Here is a 7,970-nt window from a genome sequence, read left to right as displayed (position 1 = left end):
CGCACCGTGTGTCTAGAATATTGCCATTTTTCCTGCTTTCTTCAACGACGTTGGTGACAGTCGTGTATCCCTTCTTCTCCATGGCAATCCCATGTATGCGTTCACAGCCTACTTGCCAATGCCCACCTGGAGCGTGTTGTGGAGATTGTAATTTGAAAAGCAAGCTGTATACACGAGGTGCACGCACAAGACTAATGAGAGTAAAATATCAATTCACTTTCGGCATAGTTTCAAATTCTTTCTTTTACCCTCCCGTTTGTACAAAACTGTGAATTTGAGACATGTTTTTTTGGCTCCTTCGCTATTTTCTCCTCCCTTCGTGTTGTGGGGTTGCACCGAAACAACACTGATTTGTCGCTCCAGCGTCGGCCCCGCTTGGTGGTATCAACTGTCATTTGAAAAGCAGCGTGAAAAACGGGGTGAAAACAGGGAAGTGCTGCAGAGTTCATTCTCGCCAATGAAGCCTAATGAAGGCGAATGTCCACGTGCGGCGAATATCAATTGTAGGGCGGGTGATGATTCCCTGCTCTAACGAGTGTCCTTTCATTCAACGGGAAGAGGGACAAAGAGAGAGAGGCAGAGAGGCTCGGCACAGAGTTTGATCAGACGTTACCCTCTTTGCTATGAAGGGGGGAAAGCCTCGAGAAATGTGAACCGTCGTTCGCATTGTTGGAAAGGTTTCTCTGCACTGAATCAATTCGAAACGAACGTTCCCCATAATCGAACGAGGTAGACATTTAGAATCAGTTACTTACATGAGCTGGCCAAAAAGGTTAGGAAGAAGTTTTCCGTCCCAGTTCAACACTCACCTTTTGTTTTGGTTGGGGATGAAGCTGTAGTAGTAGTAGGTGGCAAGTGTAACAATAGCAGATCGCCGGGTGTAAGTTGCACGTTCGGCAACGGTGCAGACAGTCTGACCAAACCGCACGAGCGGCATCGATTTTATAGAACATTTCCTTCCGGGTGAAGCTTCACTTCCGATAATCCACTTCTCCCCATTTCGCACTCCGAAACGCACCTCGCCTTCAGGCTGGGTACAGAAAGAACAGAGATGAAAACACTGGTGCCGCTCGCTGCGTTGGTGAATGAAAAATGAGAATTCAATGGACCCACACGGTTTTATTGTTGTGCAAAAAGGGCTAAAAAGGAATCCCATCGTTCCCTTCCGATCGCTTTAAAGTTGAAACACTCTGAAAAAAAGAAAGAGTGGCTACGTGACCGGCATGCAAGCACAGCGCATCGGCCGTACTCGTTTCGTTGCTTGTCACTTTCCTCTACCAGCCTACTTCGACGGTTTGGTATCCTTGCCGACCGAGGCGGGCGGCACTGTCAGATTTATTGTTCTACCAAGGCCACAAAAATATATAGCAAAGTTTTTGGAGCAAGAGCTTCGTGGAAGGGTTACCGATTGCTTGGAATTTACACCGAAAATCGGCGCTGGCGCCCTTCTGCATTACCATCCCGGATGGGTGATACAACATCCGGCAAGTGAGACTATTTTTATTGTTTCAAATTATTTCATGCGCCAGACAAAAGCATGCCCCCTTACTTCCCGCATTCCAAGACCATGGCGCTATTGAGGAAATGGTTTCGGTGTAAAAAAAAAACGCGTTGTAAAATTCAAAACTCACCCGGCGAGTGCCAATACCCGAGGGCCACCCGGCACCATAATAGGAAGTCCCTCCTTCCGGCATATGGGTGGTGTAGGAGTGTGTGTGTGTCCAACGTTTGGGGATTCATTTTGACAGGGGGGAACAGAACCCACAATAATGCAACTTACGCTTCCGGCTTGCATCCATTTTTGCCTGCTTTTCCCCAGGACCTCTTCAATGACACATTCTACTAAACTGAGTCCCTTTCCGCAGCTTCCATCTCACACATGCACACTCCGTCCCTGTGACTTCACTTTGCAGTAGCGAGTGTGTGGCTAGACTTTGAAGGACCGTGCTTGCTGAGCATCAGCCCTTTGTCTTTACTGTGCGGAGTTGTGTGTTCATTGTATCTCTGGTGTGGTTGCCTGGTAAAAATTGCTTTTCTTGCCTTCCGTTTGCGGTGTTAACCGCGGGTTGGCCGCTGAAGGATGTAATATGAGCTTTTCGCTGCCCGCACGCTGGGTAACGCTGTGGATGTCGTCTTCGAGGGGGAGTTTCCGTTGTCACAAATCCACTTGCACCGCTGCTTCAACTGCATCGTGCGGTGCACTTTTAAATCATTGCTACAAGAAGTGGCTTTGTACTGATGAACTTGATTTGTGGATGGGTGGGTTTGCGAGACAATACATAATTGCATCACGTTTCGAATGGTAAAGGTGAGAAAGGTAATTGTATTTGCTACTTTTGGATGATCCCGATGAACATAACTAACAAACCAGTAAACTCTAATTCCTATTGGAATATGCAATTTACGTTCTTTGGTCATATTGGCATTTATTTACTTTTATCATTCCCTTCTTGCATTGCTCATCTGTATGTATTGCTTGATGAGTTTTTATACTTTTGTTGGTAATTTAATCGCTTTGGCTGTCTATTTCCTACTGTCGTTCGTCATTTCTTCTCTCTGGCTGGCGCCAGGCTTCTTACAACACTTCTTATAGGAACATTATCAAAAGAATCTTCTGCAAAATGCTTCACCTTTACACACAACATATCGAAGAATGTTTATCTCGTCTGTGCGGCACAGTGCAGACACCATTATACCCAAACACATGACATTGACCTTTCACGTCATAGAAGAGCCGAAAAGCATGGCTACATTGATTTCGATACCTTAACGCGCGCACAAACGGTTGCTTCCAGTAGTAAAGTGGCGGGGTGACAAGACAAGAACCACTTACGAGCCTAATTATCCGATACTTGAAACGGCACGTCGATGAAAAGGGAAAGAAGCAAACATTCCGTTCTTTCTTCGGTGTTTATGTTTCCGCGTTTCCAGCCTCGTCAGGGAGAACCATAGTGCCCGACGATACGATAGTGAAAGTAAGTATCGGTGAAAGGCCTTTCCCCTCTGCTGCCACTGTACACTACAAATGGTACCTTTTTTCAGTTCTGTAGTGTTAGTCCCAATAGCCCGGTAGCACACCGGCTGGAGCTGACTTTCTGATTGACCGTGCACACACACACACGCACCGCGCGCACACCGCTGCCACTAATGTCTCATTTATCTTCCGAAAGGAAAACATTGGCGCTAAAAGAAAACACCGTATAACACCGGGGAAAAATAGATTCCATCGCGAGTCAGCGATTTGGTGGGGCACCCACCACGGTAAAGCACGCGGTGTGTAGTTAAGTAGCACGTGTGACGCGTACCGTGCCACACACAACATGCTGACTCGACATTTGTAAACGTGCCATACAACACGCCGGATGTAACCTTATCGAACGCGATTGTTTTCGATGAATCATCGTTCTCTCGCACTGTCTGTCTGCCTGTGGGCTTGTGGAAGTTGGTAGGGTCGGTTATGTCCATCCGCCGTTCCATTACCGCCGTTCCCCCGCAAGGACGCAAGGACGACGGAAGTGTGGGGGATGTTTCGATTAGTGAGAAATGTATATATTTATCTTTCAGTGAGAGGCGCGCGCGCGCTCCTCGCCTGGTGTTAATGGTGGCTCGGGTGGAAGTGCAGTGTAGTACGTGTCCCTGGAACGGTTGCCCAGTGTTGCGGCGTACCAATTAAGACATCTCGCACGCGTGCTGTGGATAGGTGGCCGGTCCACTGCTTAGGTATGCAGTGAGGAGCGAACAGACAAAAAATGAGGGAAGCTAATAGCTTGCACTGAAGTGTATTAATCGACTTTGTTGGCCCCGACAGCTGGGTAAGTTGAGTGAGAAGTTGGAGGTAATATGGACATCTTTAATCTTACTTTAAGAGCTGTATGTCCAGTGTTTTGTTACGAAAATAATGTGTTAAATGCTTCAAATTGTTGCCCTAGCTTGGCCTGTTACTGCTTGTAATCCAAGTTCTTTATGCTAACTCCATCGACAGCCCATTTTTCGACCGACATTACTACTTTCATTATTACTTAACACACAAAAAAAATACTCTTCCTTCCTCTACCACATGGGACACAACTCCGTATATCAACGGATGTCCGAATCGATCGTTGAATCAACTTCTACCGGAACTGCCAATCAACAACCTGCCTACGCCACCACCATCTCTATCCAATAGTTTGCTCTATCTTTGACACAGTTCTCATACGAATCGGTGTCTGCGCGTGTCGTAGCTGTCACAATCGTCCTGTGTCCTGTGTCTTGTCCGACTTTCAAACTGTGCCAACGCGTGGGATGCCTCAGCAAGACCATTCGGAAACAGATTCGGAACCAGCGACACGGCGGGATAGCGTTCTCGCGGAAACATAGTATCAAGAAGCGATTCAGCGTCATCCCGTTTCCCGGGCTCTGACAGGCCAAGGCACGGCACGCGAAGGACCTTCGAAAGAATGTTCGCCCCAAAGCACGTACCCGGTTCGGGAAGCCGTTATTGGGCCGTCCGAGTGATGGGAATGTCAATTAGAGTGCCGTTTTTTGTTGTTGTTGCTCTTTCGCTTCGACCTCACTGTTGCTGCTGTTTCCCCCTCAGCAGCTTCCAGTGAGAAATTAAGTTATCAGTTTTCTTTTCCTATACTGCTGTGCGCGGGTTGCGCGTGTATCCTTCCAACAAGGGAACGCCAATAACGATAATCGAACGAACACATCTGCACTGATCGGTAGTGATGGATCCACTTTGCACTTGCCGCACACTTCGGTTGGAGAGGGAAATGGGTTTTGCTTTCTGTTTTTACTTGTTCGCCCCCCAAAATCGGACACCACTTGGGATGATTTATCCGAAAGAAATAGGAAAAAACCCCTATGCCAGGCGATGCAAATACATTGAATTTATCGTTTGTTACGATGAATCGCTTAAAATAGTTCCCCGATAGACCCCGGGGAGGGGGTTCCATGCCAATGCCCATCTGCCCGGCAGGCGCAGACAGCAACGGCCAATGTGAGTCGGTGTAATGTGGCAGCAATGTATGTGCTGCTATGCCATCTCCGTAGCAACTTGATATGCGCTGGCGATTCGTAGGAAACGGACGTTCCAGCCGACGGATGGACAGCATGGTCAACGATTATCCATGTCAATCCATGGCTGTCACTTTTCATCCATTGTTCTTGGCCCATTTGTTGCGAGGAGTAGAGATGATACGGGATTGGACTTTCGCTGTACGGAGGAAACTATTGTTCGCACAAAACACGGGACTACCAATCGGTCAATTTGTGTTCGTAGAATAACGCATTAGATAGCAGTAGCAAGGCAATAAGGATGAAGACGTGTGGGACTCTTGCTCGATTGAGCAGATTGACTTTTTGGAGTGGATAGAAACGTTAGAAATGGGAAGGCAAATGCAACTCAAACCAACCAGTTGCATCTGTTTGGCAAACTGAATGCAAACAACAAGGAAGTTAGATGGCATTTGTGATATGCTATCTCAACCTGCTAGCTGATGTTGTGTAGAGTGGGCGGAACGAAAGCTACAATATTTTTCATCGGAATGTTGCCTTTATTGGCAGGAGTAGAGAAGGAACAGTAATTTGTAACTGGCATTTATGAGAAGCACTAGACGTTTACATCAACGTATTACCGAGTGTTTTGAAGGTTTCCTAAAATTCCAATCTTCTCAGGGCATCACTAGAGACATTGAGCCATACATAACTTGAATTGATTCGCCAAAGGTAATAAACGTCCAAAGACATAACAGAGACGTGAAGAGACACAATCTGCAGCAAACAGTATGCTGTTGAGATTGTAGTAAAGCAGCTCAATAAGAACAATTCTAAGAAGAATAATATGTAAAGTCTCTGCAGAAGACTAATGCTGAATAAAAACCGTGCAAAAATAATATAAATAGAGACTGCCATATGAAACGAAACACAAATAAACCACGAAAACTTCAACTAAGGCATTGTAGCGTAACATAAATGCGCCGCCATGCAAAAGTTGAGCTTCCGGAGCAATGCCATCGTGTGGTTTTAGCCACAAAGCTTCTTACACACTTCATCTCGACACACACACACACGGTTCACGGCACACGCTGCTGACTGGCTTAAACACCCAAACGGGTGAGCGTCGGAAGCCCATCTACCCGTTGGCTCAAACTCATAGCCCGAGACTTACAGCGCTACAGAGCATTAAATCCAATTGCAATCCATCGCCCTATCGTGCTTGACTTTTCTTCTCTAATCCCACCACTAACATGTAGCAACATGCCACCACTAGACTTGTGTGCAGTGAGTGGAGTTAACATTCATGCGGGCATGTCAGACACCCTTTGCTGGCACGAGCACGCACTAATCAGTGTAAAAGTTTGTCCAACAACGCGTCCCACCCGGAGGTGAAAGAAATTAGGGAAAAGATTACTTAGAATTTAAATTCGTTCATTACCACCGCACATCGTCGTCTGGCCGGCCTCTGCCTGCCTGCACATCGTCATGCCCTTGTTGCCAGCTGGTTGACACGTCACACGAACTTTTTTGCTCGTTTTTTCGAGATTAAACACCACATCCAGAATGGCGAAATGCGTCCGACCGAATGAATACGGTGGACAACGGTTCTACTCGACGTTCTCCTGTGTGGCAGAAAGTATGAGATTATTTGCCCAGTCTGTGTGATGTGTGAAAAAGCCACCATACTCTACATACCATCTACACGGTTTATTAATGTTGCCACGACGAACACACGGATCAGCTTTATTACATTCTACCCAAAGCAACGCTCTTCGTTTTTAAATTGAATGTTTTATTACGACGAGCGAAGCATACTCGGATGGTTAGCAACCAGGCAAACCAAGGTCTAGGAGGAAAAAAAGCGGATAAAAAAGACACTCTATCCTTTCTCGGGTGGTATCCTTTTCGAAACGAATTTATGAAACCACTGTACTACACAACAGCATTGACCTTTGGAGTCGCAGTGTAAAGAGTTGGAATAGGAAAGAAGGCTCTGGCCTTGCACCGCTCTAGTAGTAATCCTTTTGCTGAGTCGTTTCCCTCACACATACACACATACTTCTCTTTTAATCTGCATGTCGTGTTGATTTGAGCCCGATGGCCCACGACATGGTGACCCTGACGCTGGGCAAAAAAAACAAAAAACTCCAAAGCAAGGATATGTGTGCTGGTGGAATTGTGGAGAATGTCACTATGAAAGAGGGATTCTTTTTGACCTTTTTCCCTCCTGCCGCCCCAGCCGATCACACACACTGCACCCTGAAATGTGTACGTCCGGTGAAATTAACCTTCACCGGTTTGCTGTCATCCTTCGCAATGTTGCATACGGGACTGTGACAGAGTACGGAGATTTTATTTATTTTTTTCGGATCCATTTTTCTCCCTTCCAATGGCTATTTAAATGGAACATACCACAACCGGCTTACAAAAAAAAAAAAAAAAACGAGCAAACGAACCGGAATCGTGGGAGGTATCGAGTGATGCAAATGGTGGATGGGTGGTGGCGGTTGCTGTGTGCAACAAAAATGATGCAGTTGATTTCACATAAAAGCCATAAATTTAGCACAAATGAATAGATCCAAATATGCAAGTGACAGCGCACATCGCTCCCTTGAGGGTATGATGCGCCCATGTGTGTGTGTGTGGGTTGTGACCAGTCTTCTCGATCCGGTCTGGCGCGAATCCGGTCGAGCAGAATTGATGCGCTGTGGGACACATACACACAGGAAAAAAGGGAGTAAAAAGCTTAAAAAAAATTAAAATGGAGAATCATGAACGCAGCGCAGTAAAGCAGCAAGGAGCAGGAAGGGACATTTCAAACGTAACACCCACCATAGGGGGCTCGGCGCATTTGGTGTCGAACCGTGAACCGAGAGTAAAAACAGTGGGGATGTGTTGTGTTCAACAAAATTTGCTTTGTTTTTATTGTATCCTCCCCATTTAGCTTGTGGCGCTCGAGCGTGTTGTTGGGGCAAGATCAAACGATT

The 7,970-nt window shown here is 46.4% G+C and overlaps 1 long non-coding RNA gene across 2 annotated transcripts; it reads right to left on the bottom strand.

Annotated features, from left to right (window-relative positions):
* Window positions 1-210: 210 nt before the first annotated feature.
* Window positions 211-6,765, bottom strand: LOC120894484. Of its 2 annotated transcripts, XR_005738200.1 has the most exons (3): window positions 6,679-6,765; window positions 6,422-6,605; window positions 211-1,030 (listed from the first exon to the last, which is right to left on the bottom strand). It is a non-coding gene; the product is annotated as an uncharacterized LOC120894484 (long non-coding RNA). The 2 variants fall into 2 exon arrangements; XR_005738199.1 differs by lacking the exon at window positions 211-1,030 and having other exon boundaries at window positions 6,398-6,605.
* Window positions 6,766-7,970: the final 1,205 nt, after the last annotated feature.

Source organism: Anopheles arabiensis, chromosome 2 (genome assembly GCF_016920715.1).
Source record: "Anopheles arabiensis isolate DONGOLA chromosome 2, AaraD3, whole genome shotgun sequence".
Classification (NCBI taxonomy): Eukaryota; Metazoa; Arthropoda; class Insecta; order Diptera; family Culicidae; genus Anopheles; species Anopheles arabiensis.
The sequence above is the reverse complement of the archived record's forward strand: the minus strand, read 5'-3'. Positions and strand labels throughout refer to the sequence as shown.